Source organism: Mobula hypostoma, chromosome 11 (genome assembly GCF_963921235.1).
Source record: "Mobula hypostoma chromosome 11, sMobHyp1.1, whole genome shotgun sequence".
Lineage (NCBI taxonomy): Eukaryota > Metazoa > Chordata > Chondrichthyes > Myliobatiformes > Myliobatidae > Mobula > Mobula hypostoma.
Window position 1 is genome coordinate 115,096,634 of NC_086107.1, and position 20,768 is coordinate 115,117,401.

At 44.8% G+C, this 20,768-nt stretch overlaps 1 protein-coding gene across 1 annotated transcript in view; it reads right to left on the bottom strand.

Annotated features, from left to right (window-relative positions):
- LOC134354155 (integrin alpha-M-like) overlaps positions 1-489 on the bottom strand; it is a 67,461-nt gene extending 66,972 nt beyond the window's left edge. Inside the window, exon 1 of the mRNA XM_063062987.1 lies at positions 365-489. The gene's annotated coding sequence lies outside the window, so the exon portion shown is untranslated. The remainder of the gene's footprint in view (positions 1-364) is intronic.
- Positions 490-20,768: the final 20,279 nt, after the last annotated feature.

The following is a 20,768-nucleotide window of genomic DNA, read 5'->3' on the forward strand; positions in this document are numbered from 1 at the left end:
CCCCTCTGACTCTCTCCCTCCGCTGCACTCTCTTCGCCCCTCCTATCTTTCTCCTCCGTCCCCCTCTCTTGCCCCTCCCACATACCACGCTCTCCTTCCCCTCCGCCCCTTTCTCTCAATCCTTCCCTCTCTGTCTCTGTGGCTCCCCTCTCCCCTCCCCTCCACCCCTGCCCCTCGTCAATCCCTGCACTCTCCTCTCCGCACGGCTCCCATCACTTCCTCCTCTCTATTTAAAACACCCTATCTCTTTCTGTCTCCCTCCATTCCCCTCCAGCCTCTCCCTTACACCACAGCTCCGTTTCTCACCGGCCCCAGAGGTGCCACAGAGGGAGCAGAACACAGCCCGGTGAAAACTTGCAGTTACCTGGGGAATTTCGGTCGGCGCGGGTGAGTAACGTATGGCAAAGAGAGGGAGCGAGATGTCCGACCAACCCCCGCTGAAAAGCGGACGGGCAGAGAGAGCTTGTGTTGGAGGAGCGACGGCCGAGCGGGTGAATCGCGCTCGCTCCGGTTCTTAAACGGTCCGAGAGGGGGCGCGCTTCGTCACACACAGAACAGAACAGCACCGCACCTGACAAACCCATGAATTTAGTTATTCCGTTTCTGTAAATTCTCCTGCGATTTGCTCTTCTGTATTCTACAGAGGAGATGTACCAGCTTGGTGCATGGACCGGGGAGCAATTTTTACCAGGAGAGATTGAGCAAGCTGGGGTTTTTCACTTTAGTGCGAAGGACAATTAGAGGTGACACGACAGAGATGTGCAAAAAGCATAAATAGAAAGGAGATTCAAAGACTTTATCAGAACAGAAATGGTTAATACGCAGGTCATAATTTTAGGGTGAATGTATAGGTTCCTGAATCTTCAGACTGCTGTGCCTCGTCCCTGTTGGTAGTATTGTAAAGAGGGCAAAACTCGGATTTCGAGGGTCCTTACTGATGGATGCCACGTTTTTGAGGCACCGCGTCTTGTAGAAGCCCTCAATGTCGGGGAAAAGTTGTACCCATGACAGGGCTGGCTGAGTCGAGGAATCTCTGCAGCCTCTTGTCATCATATGCGCTACAGCAGCTAGACAAGGCGACGATCCAGCCAGGCAGAACGCTCTCCGCCATACCCCGGTGGAAATCTGCAAGTCTTCGGTGATACACCAAATTTCCCCAATTTCCCAGTGAGGCAGAGCCCTGGGCGTGTGTCCTTCGTGATCGTATCGATATGTTGGGCTAGGGGAAGACCGTCTCGATGTTGGCGCCCAGGAACTAGAAGCTGCTCACCCTTTCCACAGCTGACCCTTATCCACTTGCGTGGCGATCATTGAACTTTGAAACTGGATCAGGAACAGCTCTATACCTTCTGCCATCAGATTTCCGAACTGTCCATGATCCCATGAACACGACTTCACTATTCGTGTTGCTTTAGTTTTATAATTTATAGCACTTTTAAAGTATTGCACTTCACTACTGCCGAAAAACAACAAATTTGATGGCAGGTCAGTGAGTTAGATAGCACGAGTAAGATCCATTCGGCTCATCTTATATTTTTATTATATTTATGTTATGTCATCGCATATTTTTCTGTATTACCAATGTCTCTCTAACCTTTGCCCGTCCTCATGTGCGATTATGACTAAAAAAGGAAATTGCCTTTTACACCACCAGCCGCCTATGTGCGATTATGTCAGTCAGTCAGTGGGTGCCGTCCCGAATCGGGGGTTGGCGGCTCTGCACCTCCATCTTCTTCGATAGTGCGACAGCACCGAGTACAGCCTCTCCTCCAGTTTGTTCTCGCTGGCCACCTTGGCACCACCCGCCGCCGCCCCGCTGAACTCGAGCCCGAGGCCGTGGCCGCTTCTTCGAGCTCGGCCCTTCTTTAGGCGGAGGCCTTGGGCAGGTCCAGACACACGGTGCAGCGTTCAAGTTCATCATGTCTCTTCTAACTAAGCGCATAGCATACGATTCGTAGATAAGTGGTGAGGCTTTCGTCTCTTCCACGGAAGATGGCCGCTGGCTCACAAGGAGCTCATCCGCCCTTTGTCAGGTCTTGTTGTTTTTAGTCCTGCTGGGTGTCCTCACACCCTCCTCACCAGACTAAGTCCCGTGGGGGAGCCGGCCCAAGTGGCCGCCCCCCGCCGAATCTCTCCGAGCGCCCGGCGCCCGACCGAAAAACCATGCTGCGATTATATTACCTTTTAAATGATGTAATTGTACCCAGATCATTCTTTGCACTTTGATCTCGTTTAAATATTTGCCCTTCCTCCCCTTCCTTCTGCACTCTCTTCCTTCCTTCTCTCTCTCCATCCATTTCCCCTCTGTTCCGTCTTTCGTCTCCCTACCCTCCCTTTTCCGTCCCTCCACTACCTTTTTCTCCACCCCTCCTCCCCACTCCTCACATTCTCTGCTCTCATTTTCGTCTTCCTCCGAATCCCCTCTCCTCTCCCTCTTAACCCTTCCCTCACTCTCTTTCCCTCCCCCTCTTTCCCTCTACCCTCCCCCACTCTATCTCATTCTTCACTTCCACTCTCCTTTCTCGCCCTCTGCATTCCCTTGCTTCACTGTAGGCTCCCCGTACCCTGGGGGAAAGACTGTGATCACTGATCTGATTTGTGGCCCTCGTGATCGTATATAGCTCGGTGTTTGTGCCGAACTAAATTAACTTCCTTCTCTCCCCACCCCCCCCCCCCCCCATCCCTCCATTCACTGGACTGGACATCATGTGTCTATGTTATACCCTCCTGGACATCTCTTTCGTATCTTCCTCGACTGTTGCTCCCACCCCCGGCAGCACATTCCATGCACCCTCCACTCTGTGTGAAAAACACACTCGCCCCACACATCCCCCTTGAACTTCTGTCACCATGACTGCAAGCCCTCTAGTGTCGGACATTTCCACCCTAATGAAAAACATGCTGGCTGTCTATTGTATCTTCTATGAGGCTCCCCTCAGCCGCTGCCACTCCAGGGAAAGCAACCCACGGTTGTACGGCCTCTTCTTATAGTCCAAGCCTTCTCAATTGCATTTCTATTGACACACCTGTCCAGATACATCCCGGCTTGGCCCGGCAACTGTTCTTCCCGTGATCACCACAAACCACAGAGAGATATGGACATAGACTGAACACATCATGGAAACCAGCCTCCGCACCACGAACTCTGTCTAATCTTCCTGTTGTTCGGTAAAGCAGCCGGCAAAGACCCCCACTCACACCGGGAATTCTCTCTTTTACCCGTTCCCATCGGGCAGAAGATACAAAAGCCTAAAAGTACAGCTTCTACCCCACTGTTGTAAAACTATTGAACAATCCCCGAGTATTGTTGGACTCTTCACCTCCCAATCTACTTTATCGCAGCTCTTGCGCCCTATTTTCCGCCAGCACTGCACTTCCTCTTTCGCTGTTACATTTTATTCTGTTATTATTTTTCCTGTGCTACCTCAATGTACTGTTATAAAGAATTGATCCGTATGCACTTTATGCAAACCAGCATTTTCCCTGTATCTCGGCACATGTGGCAGTAATACAGTAAACCAATTCTAATTCCAATTCCAACTCCAAGCTGGAAGTGAAGGTGGGAAGTGACGAAGGGCTGAGGGTGTTGTAATAGAGCTTTGACCAGCGACCGATCCGCGTTTGAGATTGATTAACGGAAGCCAGGGGTAGACGCTGCCATCGCCGCCTGAATGGACAGACAGTTGATCTTGAGGCTTTATATCTTCGAGGTGTCAGACAGTGAAAACAAAGAAAAGAGAAACTCGAGGATATGTTTTGTTTTCCTTCTCTTCTTTATATCTGCTCAGGTAGGACTGTACAGATGCCAGACCGGATAGTGGAATGTTCCTCTCATGGGAGATGAGTCGGCAGGGAGACCTCCAGTGTCCCTGACGACTACAACTGTGAGAAGTTCATCCATCTGCAGCTTCCAGCAATCCGCATTAAGCATTTGGAGCTGGAACTAGACCACCGGATCATTCGGGAGGCTGAAGGGGAGATAGAAAGGTAGTCACACACAAGATGCAGGTACAAGAAACTGGGTAACAGTCAGGAAGGGGAGAGGGGTTAATAAGCCAGTACAGAGTACCCCTGTGGCCATCCCCCTCAACAATAGGTATATCACTTTGGATACTCTCGGGTGCAATGACCTAACAGAGCAAAATCACAGTGGTTGGGTCTCTGGCGGGAAGTCTGGCTCTGTAACTCAGAAGGGAAACAGGGCGAAGAGGAACACTGTGGTGATAGGGATTCGTTGGTTAGGGGAACGGACAGAAGGTTTTGTGGGCGAGAGCGAAATACCCGGATGCTGTGTTGCCTCCCGGGTGCCAGGGCCAGGATATCTTGGATCCAATCCTCGACGTTTTTGAGAGGCAAGGTGAGCAGTCCGGGGTCGTGATCTATGTACACACCAATGACGTGGGGCTGAACAAGTGACGAGGTTCTGCTCAGCGAGTTCAGAGAGTTAAGTGCGAAGGTAAGGATAGGAACTCCAGGCTTGTGATCTCAGGATTGCTATCCGTGCCACGTGCTAGTGAGGCCTGAACTAGCAAGATTGTATAGTTTAGTGAGTGGCTAGGGAGTTGGTGTAGAAGAGAGGGTACAAGCTTTTGGATTATTCGGCTTCCTTGCGGGGAAGGTGGAACCTGGTACAGAAGGGACGGTTACATCTGAAATGGAGGGGGTCTGATATCTTAGCTGGATCCAGAATGCCGGAACAGTTAGTGGAGAGGTTGTGGAGGCAGATGGAGCCTAAGACCTTAGACAATGTCAGGAAGCGAAAGTTTGAGCATTGTGCGACTAGTGTCCTGAGCTGCTTATATTTCAATGCAAGAAGTGTTGTAGGAAAGCCGGATGAGCTCAGGGCATGGATAAACACCTGGAATTATGACGTTGCTGCCATTAGTGAGACTTGGTTGCTGGAGAATCCGGACTGGCAGCTCAGTATTCCGGGGGTCTGTTGGTTTAGACGTGACAGAGCGGGAGGGATTAAACGAGGAAGGGTGGCGTTACTAGTCAGGGAAAATGTCACGGCATTGTTCCGTTAGGGAAAACTGGAGAATTCGACTAGTGAGCCGTTATGGGTGGAACTGAGAAATAAGAAAGGAATGACCACGATAATGGGGGGTCAAGAAACATAACATTGTTATATGAGATGATTTTAACTTTCCGCAAATTGGAAGTTTCCTTCGTCCATACTTAGAAGTCCCAACGAAAGCGCGTGCAATACTGGATCTGCTATCAGGGGATGAGACAGGGCAGGTAGCAGAGGTTTGTGAAGGGGAACACTTTGCATTCAGTGATCACAATGCCATTGGTTTCAAATTAAATATCCGAAGAGATAAGTCTGGTCTGCGGGCTGAGATGCTAAATTGGAGAAAGGCCAGTTTTGATGGTGTCAGAAAGAATCTCGCAGTGTGTATTGGGGCAGGCTGTTTTCTGGCAAAGGTGTCCTTGGTAAATGGGAGGCTTTCAAAGAGAAATTTTGAGAGTACAAAGCTTGTATGTGGCTGTCAAAATAAAAGGTAAAGATAACTAGTGTAGGAAAGCTTGGTTTTCAAGAGATATTGAAGCCCTAGTTAAGAGAAAATAGGAGGTGCGCCGCAGGTATGGACGAGTAGGAACTGCTTATGGTGTACAAAGAACGCAAGAGAACCCAAGATTGAAATAAGGAAGGCTAAAAGAAGGCATGGAGTTGCTTTTGCAGACAAGGTGTAGGAGAATCCTAAGAGATTCTACGGGTATGTTAAGAGTAAAATTGGTTCTCTGGAAGACCAGAATGGGGGGCCAAAAGTGATTGGGGATATCTTAACTGCATTATTTGTCTCTGTATTTACTCTGGAGACGAATGCAGAGCCTACAGAAAGTTGCATCAACTTCATAGACCCTGTGTAGTTTACAGAGGAGGGAATGTTGGCTACCCTGAGGCAAATCAAGATGGAAAATCCCCAGTGCCCGACAAGGTGTTCGCTCAGACCCAAGTGCAGAAATTGTCAGGGCCTTAACAGAGATAATTCAAACATCATTAGCGGCAGGAGAGGTACAGCAGGAAGAGAGGAAGCTAATGTTGTTCTGCTGTTTTAAAAAGGCTCTAAGCATAAACCAGGAAATTATAGGCCAGTGGGTTAATCGAAGGTATTCTAAGGGACCAGATATATCGGTATTTGGATAAACATAGACTGATTGAGGTTAGTCAACATGGCTTCGTGGGCGGTAGATCATGTCTATCCAATCTTACAGAGCTTTTCGAGGAAGTTATCAGGGAAGTGGATGAAGGCAAGGCAGTGGATGTTGCCTATAGGGACTTTAGAAAGATATTTGACAAAGTCCGGCATGGGAGCTGGTTAAAGAGGTTCAGTTGCTCGGCTTTCAGGATGAGAGAAATTGGATTATACTTTATACTTTATAATTCATACTTTATTGTCGCCAAACAATTGATACTAGAGCGTACAATCATCACAGCGATATTTGATTCTGCGCTTCGCGCTCCCTGGAGTACAAATCGATAGTAAATATTAAAAATTTAGATTATAAATCATAAATAGAAAATAGAAAAGGGAAAGTAAGGTAGTGCAAAAAAAAAACGAGAGGCAGGTCAGGATATTTGGAGGGTACGGCCTAGATCCGGGTCAGGATCCGTTCAGCAGTCTTATCACAGTTGGAAAGAAGCTGTTCCCAAATCTGGCCGTACGAGTCTTCAAGCTCCTGAGCCTTCTCCCGGAGGGAAGATGGACGAGAAGTGTGTTGGCTGGGTGGGTCGTGTCCTTGATTATCCTGGCAGCACTGACATTGGCTTTGTGGGGGAAGCCGGAGAGTGGTAGCAGAGGATTGCCTCTCTGACTGAAGGCCTGTGACTAGCGGTGAGCTACAGGGATCGATGCCGGGCCCGTTGTTGTCTGGCATTTATATCAGTGATATGGATGATAATGTGGTTAACTGGATCAGCAAATTTGCGGATGAGAACAAGAATGGTGCTGGAGTGGTCCGTGAGGAAAGCTAACATTGCTTGCAGCGGGATCTGCATCAGCTGGAAAAATTGCCTTAAAATGGCAGATGGAATTTAATGCAGATAAGCGCGATGTTTTGCACCGGTAGGACCAGCCAGGGTAGGTCTTACACAGTGAATGTAGGGCACTGAGGAGTGTGGTAGAACAACGGGATCTGGGAATGCAGGTACATAATTCGTTGACTATATTCTTTAGAACTGGAAGATTGAGAGGAGATTTGGTAGTGGTATACAGAATTATGAGGGATATGGATAGGGTAACTGAAAGCAGGCTTTTTCCAGCGAGGTTGGGTGTGACTACAACCAGAGGTCGTGGCTTGGGGGTGAAAAGTGAAACGTTGGAGGGCAAGATGAGGGAAAACTTCTTCACTCAGAGTGTTGTGAGAGTGTGGAATGAACTGCGAGCCTGAGAGGTCCACGCAATTTCGATTTCAACGTTTAAGAGGGTTTGATAGGTACATGGATAGTAGGGATATGGAGGGCTATTTGTCAGGTGCAGGTCCAGGAGTAAGCAGATTGAATGGTATCGGCATGCATTTGATGGGCTGTACTTCTCTATAACTCTATGATTCAAGGTAACGGAAGAGTATGGAATAGAGGGAGGAGGAGGGGGGGGGGGGAGGGAGCCCGTGAGAAGAGTGTGTGGATGACACAACTCTTGACGAAGGGTCTCGGCCCGAAACGCCGACTGTACCTCTTCCTGGAGATGATGCGTGGTGCTTGAATTTGTGATTTCTAGTCAACATTCCCACCTAGCGGTATGGTGTCGCAATGATAGGACCCCTCGATGTACTGACCCAGAAGCGTTTCAGTGACTCTTAGATAGAGACATGGATATTCAGAGACCCAAGTGATACAGTGGAACACGTTTAAAACCTGGAGGAATTCAGCAGGTCGGGTAGCATAGAAAACTTTGACAGATTTCTATGCATGCACAGTGGAGAATATCCTGACTGGTTGCATCACGGCCTGATATGGAAACGCCAATGGCCAGGAACGGACAAAGCTGCTGAAAGTGGTGGATACAGCCCAATGCAAAGCAGGCAGACTCTACTCCACCAATGACTATACTTACACAGAGTACAGCATCCATCGTCAAAGAACCGCACGATTCAGGCCGTGCTCTCTTCTCGCTGCCGCCATCAGGAAGGAGGTACCGGAGCTTTAGGTCCCACAACACCAGGTTCAGGGTCGAGCGGCGTGGATAACTTCACTCACCTCGGCTCTGGACTGATTCCACAACCTACAGACTCGTTCTCAAGGCTCGTCAACTCATGTTTTCAGTATTAGTTTCATTTACACGGTTTGTCTTCTTTTCCACTATGATTGTTTGTCAATCTTTGTTCGTGTACACTATTTTATTGTATTTCTCCTTTTATTTCCTGTAAATAACTGCAAGCAAGTGAAACTCCAGAGGTAACATACTGGATATGTACATTGGTAACAATTTTACTTTGGACTGAGTTTTGATCTATGTCGGCTCGTTAGACGTTTGAATACTGACTTCGAACAACAAAGAGGGCCAGGGACGGGGCGGGGGCGGGGTGGGTGGTGTGGGGCTGGTGGGAAGCTCTGTAGCAGTAGGGGCTTTCCCTAACACAGTTTGTCGCCAGACGCAAGAGGTCTTACAGAGCTTGCGACAAGACACCACTGGGTGTCAGTGTTGTGTACAGATCGCAGCTAAGAATTCAGAATTCAAATTCATAATCAGGTTTATAATTACTGAGATATGTCAAGAAATTTGGTATTTTTCGACAGAAGTACAGAGGAAGACATAAAGCAGTGTTGACCAGCACATCATCCTCAATCGATTTCTGGTCCAGGGGTGTCGCGACAGCAACATTTCAGTCACCGTCAGCGGCACCAGAGACCTGATAATGGACTTCAGGAATGGGAGATTGGGAGAACACTGCCCAGTCCTCTTCGAGGAATCTGCAGTGGAAAGGGTGAGCAGCTTCAAGATCCTGGACGTCAGTATCTCAGGAGGTCTAAGGCCCAACACATTACTGTGATCATGAAGAAGGCACGACAGCAGCTGTACTTCACTAGGAGTTTGAGCATAATCAATAAGGCATCAGGGACTAGCAAATTTCTGCAGATGTACAATAGAGAGCGTTGTCATTAGTTGCATCACTGCCTGGTATAGATGCGCCAATGCACAGGAATGCTCGAGATTGCAGGGGACCGTAAACTCATCCAGCTCCATCACGGATACAAACCTCCGTTCCACCAGCGTAAGCTTGAAAAGCCTCAGGTAGGCGGCATCCATCATTAGAGGCGCCCTCACCAACCGCGGACTGAGATTGGGCGGGGGGCTCGGACTGAGAGAAGAAGTGGGTTCAACTGGAGACAGTTGCACGGTGGGGCACCTAATACAGACATACATACCGACGCGCCCCCTCACACACACAGATGTACACACACACACACACACACACACACACACACACACACACACACTAACATGATTAGAGCATTGGCTGATTGGTAGGAGGCAGCGAGTGGGAATAAAAGGATCCTTTTCTGGTTGGCTGCCAGTGACTAGTGGTGTTCCACAGGGGTCATGTTACGACCACTTCTTTTTATGCTGTATATAAATGGTTGAGATGATGCCTTTGTTGCTAAGTTTGCAGATGATACGAAGATTTGTGGGGGGCAAGTCAAGTAGTGTTGAGGAAACAGGTAGAATGCAGTGGGACGTAGGGACGTACAATTTTGGAAAATGCATGCTCATGCATTTTGGACGTAGAAATAAATTTGCGGACTATTTTCTAAACAGGGAGAAAATCCAGGAATCTGAGATGCAAAGGGACTTGGGAGTCGTTGTGCAGAACACCCTGAAGATTAATTTGCAGGTGGAGTCGGTGGTGAGGAAGGCAAATCCCATGTTAGCATTCATTTCAAGAGGTCTAAAGAGCAAGGGTGTGATGCTGCGGTTTTTTAAGGCACCGGTGAGACCTCACCTTGAGTATTGTGAAAGGTTTTGGGCCCCTCATCTTCGAAAAGATGTGATGACATTGGAGAGGGTCCAGAGGAGGTTCACAATGATGATTCTGGGAATGAAATCTTTATCATACGAGCAACGTTTGATGGCTCTGGGTATGTACTCGCCGGAATTCAGAAGAATGAGGAGGAATCTCATTGAAACTTATTCAATGTTGAAAGGCCTAGACAGAGTAGATGGGGAAAGGATGTTTCCCATGGTGGGAGAGTCTGGGAGAAAGAGGCACCATTTCAGGACAGGCGGGCGCCCTTTCAAAGCAGCGATGCGGTGAAATTTCTTTAGCCAAAATGTGGTGAATTTGTCGAATTTGTTACTAAAGGCAGCTGTGGAGGCCAGGTCATTGAGCGTATTTAAGGCAGAGTTTAATAGGTTCATGATTGGACATGGCATCAAAGGTTACGGAAGAAGGCTGGGAAGTGGGGTTTGGGAGGAGAAAAAAAGGATCAATCATGATTGAATAGCGGAACAGGCTCGATAGGCCAGATGGCCCAATTCTGCTCCTATGTCTTATGGTCTTATGGTCTAATTCCACTCCGCTATTTCATCATGGCTGATCCCGGATCCCACTCAACCCCACACACCTGACCTGTCATCATATTCGTTGATGCCCTGTGTTACATACCTCGTGGGTATCTTCTGACTGTCTTATGACCATGATGTAATTGAGTATCTTGTGAGCATGATGTAATGGTCTTGTGATGGTGGAGTGATGTAATTTTCCCGCCAGTGTGAGGTCACGTGATGGGATGTTCCCTTCAGGTATATAAAGGGAAACCCCTATTGTCATGCAGTTTAGTTCGTCAGTTACGTCGTTATGCTGTGTATTCCTCTCATGACGCAGTTTCGTTTTAAAGTGGAGTTTTACTTTCTATTGTAAGGTAAAATCGTTGTGCCAGTAGTTTCGCCAATCACTGCCAGTTTTTGAGTGTGGCACCTTTTATTTACCTTTACAGTCTAGTATTGGAGAGTGAAGACCTTACTAAAGTATGGAAACCTGAAGGATTGAGTAAAGTTGGTGTCGTTTGGCGGCTTTATAAAGGATCGACCTTATTGAATCTTCTTTCAGGAATAGTGGCCTGCATCTGAGATTACCCCTGCAAGATCAGAAAGGTTTGTGCAGTGTTCATCATTCAGGAAAAAGGTCAGTTCCTTTAAGCTGTTTAATTTCCTTCGTCGTGAATCCTTTGCACGGAATCAGCAGTAACGTCACGTATTCAAAGACATCCGTTTCCGGAGAAATCTCTCCTTAATGACTATGTAAATCACTCGGACTTTTAAATTTATCATTTTAAGAACTGTTCCAGAATTGCCGTATAGCAGTTAACTTCCGGTTAAGTTAGTCGTTTGAATACTTTTCGCTATTGTTGAGCAGAGTTTAATAAATGTTTATGTTTGTTTATAAAACCTGACTCAATTATATACTCATTGTTGCTGATGACGTAACACCTGACCGAGCAGGAACCGATCATCTTCTGCTTTGAATATACCCACGAACTTGGCCTCCACCGCAGTCTGTGCCAGAGAATTCCACAGATTCACCACCCTTTGGCTAGACTAATTCCTCCTGTCTTCTGCTCTAAAAGTTTGCCCCTCAATTTTGAGGCTGTGCCCTTTAGTTCTGGATACCTCCACCGGAGAAAACATCCTCTTCACATCCACCTTATTTAGTCCTTTAAACATCCGGTAGGTTTCAATGAGATCCCCACGCATTCTTCTAAATTCCAGTGAGTACAGGCCCAACGTTGCCAGACGCTGTCATATGTTAACCCCTTCATTCCCGGAATCATCCTCACGAAACTCTTCTGGACTCTCTCCAATGACAATGCATTCTTTCTGAGATAAAGGGCCCAGAACTGTTGACAATACTCCAAATGTGGCCTGACTCATGTCTTATAAAGCTTCAGCATTATCTCCTTGTTTTTAAATTCTAATCTCCTTGAAATAAATGCCGATATTACATCTGCCTTCTTTACCATAGATTCAACCTTTGAATTAACCTTTTGGGGGGCTTGCACGAGGACTCCCAAGTCCTTTTTCTTCAAAGAATTCCTGCAGATTGGTCAGGCAAGATTTTCCCTAACTACAGCCTTTTTATCATGTGTCTCCAAATACTCTGAGACCTCCTCCTTAAAAATAGACTCTAATGTCTTCCCAACCACTGAGGTCAGACTAATTGGCCTATAGTTTCCATTCTTCTGGAATCTAGATCATTACTAATACCTCCACGATCTCTTCAGCCTCCTCTTTCTGAACTCTGGGTTGTACACCATCTGGTCCAGGTAACTTATCTACCTCGTACCTTTCAGTTTCCCAACAACCTCCTCTCTAGTTATAGTAACTTCACATCCTTCATGCCCCGACACCCGAAACTTCCGTCACACTGCTAGTGTCTCCCACAATGAAGACTGATACAAAATACTTATTCAGCTTGTCTGCTATTTCGTTGTCCCCCATTACTACCTCTCTAGCATCGTTTTCCAGCGGACTAGTATCCACTTTTTTTTTACACTTTATGTATCTGAAGAAACTTTTGGTATCGTCTTTAATATTATTGGCTAGCTTACCTTTGTATTCCATCCTTACATTCTTTTTTAAACAATACTTTTATTGAATTTTACATCTATTTCACATATACAAATAAACAATAATAATAATTAAACTAATTAGCGAAACGTCCTCATGTTTTTCACAATCATCGAAGGAAAAGAAATATAACATTTCACAGACTTCACATTATTAACAAAGAAATAAAATAAAAACACATCAGAACAAAAAACCGTAGAAGCACTCGACAACACAGCTTTTTCAAAATGACTGTGCACCTTGGCGTCCTAGAAACTCCAATAAAGGTTTCCACACATTTTCAAATTCTCCTGCCCTTCCTCTGGTTATGTAAGTCAGTCTCTCCAATACAATACAAGATGCCATCTCCTTCACCCATACATGTATCGAAGGTATATCCATTTTTCTCTAAGATAAAGCTATCATCCTCCTGGCCTGCAGGAGGTCAAAGTCAATTAAAATCGACTGTTTTGAACGAACAGTAAAGTTCTTTGTATATATACCTAGTGCACACATTTTTGCTTGGTGAGGCACCTTTACTCCAACAATCTCAGTTATAGTCTGAACAACTATTTTCAAGTATTTTTTAAAAAGTTTGGACAGTCTCATACACAGTGAAACAGCGTACCTTTTTCTTCTAAGCATTTAACACAAGTGTCCGGGATGTCAGGGGACCAACTGTTCAGTTTGGCCGGGGTAATATTAAGTGCTCAGTAACCATTTGTGTTGTAATAGCTTCATTTTCGTATTAATTGATTGTTTTGGGGCTTTTAAGCATGCATTTCCCACTCAGTTTCTTGTATGTCCTCTTGAACATCCAGTCTCCTTGTCTGTAGCCTGTCATATGACATCAAAGCTGTATAGAATAAAGAAATCTGACTACTCCCGTTTAGGTTTAGAAGTATGAGATTTTCAAAATGTGATCGTGGTGGTTCAGATATTAAATGCTTATATTTTGATAGTATCAAATATTTCAGTTGCAAATATTTTAAAAAAGTGTTTTTTAGGAATATGGTATGACTGACACAATTGATCAAACGTAATAAGATTACCATTCATATAAAGGTCCTCTATTTTCTGCACACCCTTGTCTGCCCAGATTCTGAAACCACCATCTGCTCTTCCTGCCCTGAAGTATGTATTGCCCCATATTGGGGAGAAGCGAGAAATGGGAGGAGTATCTTTAATATGTTGATGTGCTTTATACCAGATGTCAACAGCATTTTTAAGGAAGGGGTTCTCGGTTGTTCTTTTCAGACTTCTTGGGTCTGCAGAGTATAGATAAAGCTTTAATGGGCGGTTTGGTACTGATGCCTGTTCAATATTCACCCAGGCTGGAAGGGCCTCCATTGAGAAACAAAACATTGCAGAACGTAACTGAGCAGACCAATAATACCATTTCAGGTTCGGGAGCCGTAGCCCTCCCCTTCCATAAGGCAGGTATAGCAGCCCAAGTCTCAGTCTAGATTTTTTATTACTCCAAATGACATTACTAAAAACACTGCTAAGTTTATCAAAAATTATTTTGGTAGTGGGAGAGGAAGTGATTGAAAAAAGTATAGAAATGTTGGTAATATATTCATTTTGATCATGTTTATACGGCCAATTATTGATATGGGCATTGTTATCCATCGATCCAACGTCTCCTTCATTTCACCCACTAGTGGGTCATAGTTCGTTGGGACGATCGTTTTAACTTCAGGGGTAATTTCGACACTAAGGTAGGTAAATCCTTCCTTTGCATTTATAAATGGGGTTTTATGACTAGTTTCAATCTTTCTTCTTTGTTCAAAAATAGTATTGATGATTTTGAGTTGTCAATGTTATAACCAGAGAACTGCCCAAACAATTCAATCTGTTGCATTGTTTGGAATACTGACGGATAAATTTGTTTAAAAAAACAATCACGTCGTCAGCATATAAGGATATTCTGTGTTCCTGTTCTCCCAGCTGGATGCCCAACAGGCCTGTCTGCGTTCTTATTGCCATAGCCAGGGGTTCGATGGCCAGTATAAACAACATCGGTGACAAAGGACATCCCTGGCGAGTAGATCGCTCCAAGATGACTGGTTTAGAAACTATACTATTTGTTAAGACATTGGCTATTGGATTTGTATATAAAATTTGAATCCATTTAAGGAAGTTCTATCCAAATTCAAATCTAGGCAATACATTAAATAAATATGGCCATTCTATTCTATCGAAGGCCTGCCGAGCATCCGGTGATCATACTGCTATATCTTTAGCGTCAAATTTTTCATGAATTATGATAAAACCGCTTCTAATATTATGGAATCCTTGGCGTTTTTTGCACAAAACCAGTCTGATCATTATGAACTAGATGTGTGATATAAGGATCTAATCAGGCTTAACGAAGTATTTTTGTGCCCGATCCAATTAGACTTATTGGTCTAAATGAGGAACATTCTGTAGGCGGTTTGCCTGGTTTCAAGATCAACGTTATCACTGCCAGCCTTAAAGTGGGTGGCAGAGTTCCATTCCGATGCGATTCGTCATACATATTTAAGAGTGGGACTAGTGATTTTTCTTGAAATGTTTTGTAGAATTCAATTGGTAGTCGTCAGGCCCTGGGGCTTTACCACTGTTAATATTTTGGATAACCTGTGATAACTCTTCAATTGCCATACTTCTATCTAACTCCTTTTTTGCATCTTCTGTCAGTGTCTGGAATTGAAACTGATCAAGAAATATGTCCCGTTCTTCTAAGGCTTGGGGGCATTCTGATCTATATAAATGTTCATAAAATTCTCTAAAACTGTTATTAATCCCCGATGGATCTACTGTTAGGCTTTCTGAAGAGGTTATTGTACTGTTAATTGCTCGATCAGACTGTATTTTTTAATTCTCCATGCCAAAAGTTTCCCAGCTTCTTCTCCTTGATCGTAGTAAGATTGTTTCAGCTACATTAAACTTTTTGCAGCTTTATCAGCAGATAATTTATTATATTTGGCTCTCAAAAGTAGCAGATCTCTTTGTTTTGTTGGATCATCCCTTTCATTTCGTTCTATCTCTAAAGATTTAATTTGTTTTTCCAAAGTTTCCATCTCTATTTTTTTGTTGCTTGGCCTTGGAGCTTGTATAACTGATGATTTCTCCTCTAATATATGCCTTGAATGCCTCCCATCTCGTGCTGGCACTAGTTTGATCTGTATTTAACTCAAAATAACTATCTATTTTAGTTCCCACAAATTTAACGAAGTCTGGGTTTTGCAGCCATCTCACCTGAAATCCCCATTTAGGGGGACTGTGAATACATTTCTCTATATGAATACTTAATGAAACATAGAAACATAGAAAATAGGTGCAGGAGTAGGCCATTCGGCCCTTCGAGCCTGCACCGCCATTTATTATGATCATGGCTGATCATCCAACTCAGAACCCAGCCTTCCCTCCATACCCCCTGACCCCTGTAGCCACAAGGGCCATATCTAACTTCCTTTTAAACATAGCTAATGAACTGGCCTCAACAGTTTGCTGTGGCAGAGAATTCCACAGATTCACCACTCTCTGTGTGAAGAAGTTTTTCCTAACCTCGGTCCTAAAAGGCTTCCCCTCTATCCTCAAACTGTGACCCCTCGTTCTAGACCTCCCCAACATCGGGAACAATCTTCCTGCATCTAGCCTGTCCAATCCCTTTAGGATCTTATACGTTTCAATCAGATCCCCCCTCAATCTTCTAAATTCCAACGAGTACAAGCCCAGTTCATCCAGTCTTTCTTCATATGAAAGACCTGCCATCCCAGGAATCAATCTGGTGAACCTTCTTTGTACTCCCTCTATGGCAAAGATGTCTTTCCTCAGATTAGGGGACCAAAACTGCACACAATACTCCAGGTGTGGTCTCACCAAGGCCTTGTACAACTGCAGTAGTACCTCCCTGCTCCTGTACTCGAATCCTCTCGCTATAAATGCCAGCATACCGTTCGCCTTTTTCACCGCCTGCTGTACCTGCATGCCCACTTTCAATGACTGGTGTATAATGACACCCAGGTCTCGTTGCACCTCCCCTTTTCCTAATCGGCCACCATTCAGATAATAATCTGTTTTCCTATTTTTGCCACCAAAGTGGATAACTTCACATTTATCCACATTAAATTGCATCTGCCATGAGTTTGCCCACTCACCCAACCTATCCAAGTCACCCTGCATCCTCTTAGCATCCTCCTCACTGCTAACACTGCCACCCAGCTTCGTGTCATCCGCAAACTTGGAGATGCTGCATTTAATTCCCTCATCCAAGTCATTAATATATATTGTAAACAACTGGGGTCCCAGCACTGAGCCTTGCGGTACCCCACTAGTCACCGCCTGCCATTCTGAAAAGGTCCCGTTTATTCCCACTCTTTGCTTCCTGTCTGCTAACCAATTCTCCACCCACACCAATACCTTACCCCCAATACCGTGTGCTTTAAGTTTGCACACTAATCTCCTATGTGGGACCTTGTCAAAAGCCTTTTGAAAATCCAAATATACCACATCCACTGGTTCTCCCCTATCCACTCTACTAGTTACATCCTCAAAAAATTCTATGAGATTCGTCAGACATGATTTTCCTTTCACAAATCCATGCTGACTTTGTCCGATCATTTCACCGCTTTCCAAATGTGCTGTTATCACATCCTTGATAACTGACTCCAGCAGTTTCCCCACCACCGACGTTAGGCTAACCGGCCTATAATTCCCCGGTTTCTCTCTCCCTCCTTTTTTAAAAAGTGGGGTTACATTAGCCACCCTCCAATCCTCAGGAACTAGTCCAGAATCTAACGAGTTTTGAAAAATTATCACTAATGCATCCACTATTTCTTGGGCCACTTCCTTAAGCACTCTGGGATGCAGACCATCTGGCCCTGGGGATTTATCTGCCTTCAATCCCTTCAATTTACCTAACACCACTTCCCTACTAACATGTATTTCGCTCAGTTCCTCCATCTCACTGGACCCTCTGTCCCTTACTATTTCTGGAAGATTATTTATGTCCTCCTTAGTGAAGACAGAACCAAAGTAATTATTCAATTGGTCTGCCATGTCCTTGCTCCCCATAATCAATTCACCTGTTTCTGTTTGCAGGGGACCTACATTTGTCTTTATCAGTCTTTTCCTTTTTACATATCTATAAAAGCTTTTACAGTCCGTTTTTATGTTCTCTGCCAGTTTTCTCTCATAATCTTTTTTCCCCTTCCTAATTAAGCCCTTTGTCCTCCTCTGCTGAACTCTGAATTTCTCCCAGTCCTCAGGTGAGCCACTTTCTCTGGCTAATTTGTATGCTACTTCTTTGGAATTGATACTATCCCTAATTTCTCTTGTCAGCCACGGGTGCACTACCTTCCTTGATTTATTCTTTTGCCAAACTGGGATGAACAATTGTTGTAGTTCATCCATGCAACCTTTAAATGCCTGCCATTGCATATCCACCGTCAATCCTTGAAGTGTCATTTGCCAGTCATGAACTAGCAGCATGGTCGCTGATTACTATGCCATCCTCCCAGCAACTTTTAATCTTTGATAAGAGCTCTCTTGAGACAAGAAAATAATCAGTACTACAACGAGATTTACATGTACTTGAATGGCAAGAGTATTCTATTTTGCCAGGGTTTTGTTCTCTTCGTACTTCAACCAAATTTATATCCACAATGTATTGTTTTAGTAATTTTCTAGTTTGTGCCTTATAGGTATCACAGCCTGTAGAGTGATCCATTGCTGGGTTTAAAGTGCAATTAAAGTCTCCTGCAATGATATAAAAGCCCCGTAAAGTGGACATAGTAAGGAATTTTTTAAAAAAAAAATTAGGATTATCCTCATTTAGGCCATATATACTGACTAGGTTTAATGTGAAAGAGAGGTTATTGCCTTGCGTGATAACATACCTTCCGGCTGAGTCTTAGATTGTTTCCACAGTTTGAAATGGTATCGTTCTTTGAATAAGAATAAGTACACCTCTAGCAGAGTTGTTGTATGTTGCATATATTACTTGGCCAGGCCATCTATTCTGTACCAATTTCATATCTGAGACCGTCAGATGAGTTTCTTGAAGAAAAATTATTTTGCACTTAAGCTGTTTGATCCTATTCATAACCTGTTTCAATTTGATTAACTTCTTTAGTCCCCTAACATTCCAGCTTGTGACTTTTATATTACAGATATTCTGAGTGCTCGTTTGTTCCATATATAGTACATGTCAATTACACCAGGAAAGGAGTAAGAAATATTACTGCTGTGTTGGGTGCACGACATACATAAAGAAAAACAAAAAGCACATATACATTTACACATTTGAACTCTTGAATTCCCCCTCCTTTACTCAAAACAAAAAACTATAGGGCTTGTGTTGATTCACTCTATGGAGGAGCAGTTAAACTATGCGAACCTAACTCCACAGGCAACTAGTGGTGTCCATCAGCCATGCAGCTTATTATATCATGAACATTATATACTCAACCCACTTAGCATAAAAATAAAATCAAAGTAGCCACTGAACTGTATTGCCTATTATAAGTATTCATTCAGGTCCGTGGAGTTCCATCTCAATAGAATCAAGGTTTCCACAAACAAAAATGTTATAAATAATAAAAACAGGCAAAATGATAAAGCTATTCTGACGGCAAAAACAACCTCTTAAATACAGTATCTTTTCAAGAACAGAATAAAAGAGGCTAAAGTGGTAGTTCTAGTAAAAACAAATAAAGGAAGAAAAAAGATGTCTTCTGGGACTCAGTGTAGTCTTATACCTGTTGGGCAGTCAGTATCAGCCGATCCTCATGGGTATGAAAGTAAACAAATCTCATCACTGCCTTAATCAGATCCTTCAGGCGTGTCCTCGATGGAAATCATCCGCCTCTTTTGGTGATGAAAACAGGTGTATTTTCCCATTGTGAAGGACCCTCATCTTGCGTGGATTATGTTGAAACCCGCGGGAAGTCCCTTTTTCGACGAACACTCTTCTGACCGTGTTGAACTAGTTTCGCTGTCGCATGGTCTCAGCTGAGAGGTCCCGAGCGAAAAAAAAGCTTGTTTCCCTCAGACGTGATATTTCTCTGTTTAGTGGAGCGGAAAACAAACTGCTGATCTTGAAGTTTCAGGAACCGAATGAGAACCGCTCTGTTCTGGTTTGGTTTCGGCGGTGCTAGAGTTGCGGTGAACTCTTTCTAGAATGAAGGATCTGTGTCGGTGTCCAGCTCCAGCCAGCGCGGTAGCGCATTTTGTATGGACTCCAGCGGTGGCTGGTTTTCCCAGAGGACGAACAACCGCAAGTTTTTCCCTTTGATTCCAATTCTCCAGATCTTCAGTCTTGTATTCCAGGTAGGCGATTCGTTTCATGCCGTCGGTTAGTTCAGTCTTGTTCTTTCCCAGGTGCTCCTCTGTCGTCATTATGCTGTTTTCAACCTCTTCCATCCGTGTGGTATTAGAAGCAACATTTCGCTTCACCTCTGACAAGTTTCTTCGACAGTTAAACGGGGCATGACTACGCAAGCGCGTGGAAGTCGGACCGTGAGGCAGCGGGAGTATTTAAAAGAGAGCAGATTAACGGAGCGGGCGACGTTGCAGCTGGCGACGGAGTGGAGGGAGACAGAGTAGGAAGGCTTTGGCTCCTGAGGCTTCGGTGAGCAGAGACTAAGGAAGAGCTTCACTCCAAGTGAGGTAAGGCCGGGTAAGTTCCTTTAACAAATCTAATTACTGTACCTTAAGAGTAGGTAATGGAGGGAGCAGTTCGGGCAGTCGAGTGCTCCGTTTGCAGGATGTGGGAAGTCAGTGTGAGCACAATCGTCCCTGATGACTACACCTGTGAAAGGTGCATCCAGCAGCAGCTCCTGACAGACCGAGTTAGGGAACTGGAGCTGGAGCTGGATGAACTTAGGATCATTCGTGAGGAAGAGGCAGAAATAAACAGGAGTTACAGGGAGGTGGTCACCCCTAAGAATCAGGAGACAGGTAGCTGGGTGACTGTCAGGAGAGGGAAGGGGAATAGACAGAATGAGCAGAGCACCCCTGTGGCCGTTCCCATCAAAAATAAGTATACCGTTTTGGATACTGTTGATGGGGACGACCTACCAGGGACAAGTTGCAGTGGTTACGTCTCTGGCACTGAGACTGGACCCTCAACTCAGAAGGAAAGGAGGGAAAAGAGGAGAGAGGTAGTGATAGGGGATTCGATAGTCAGGGGGACAGATAAGAGATTCTCTGGAAGAGATCGAGAATCTC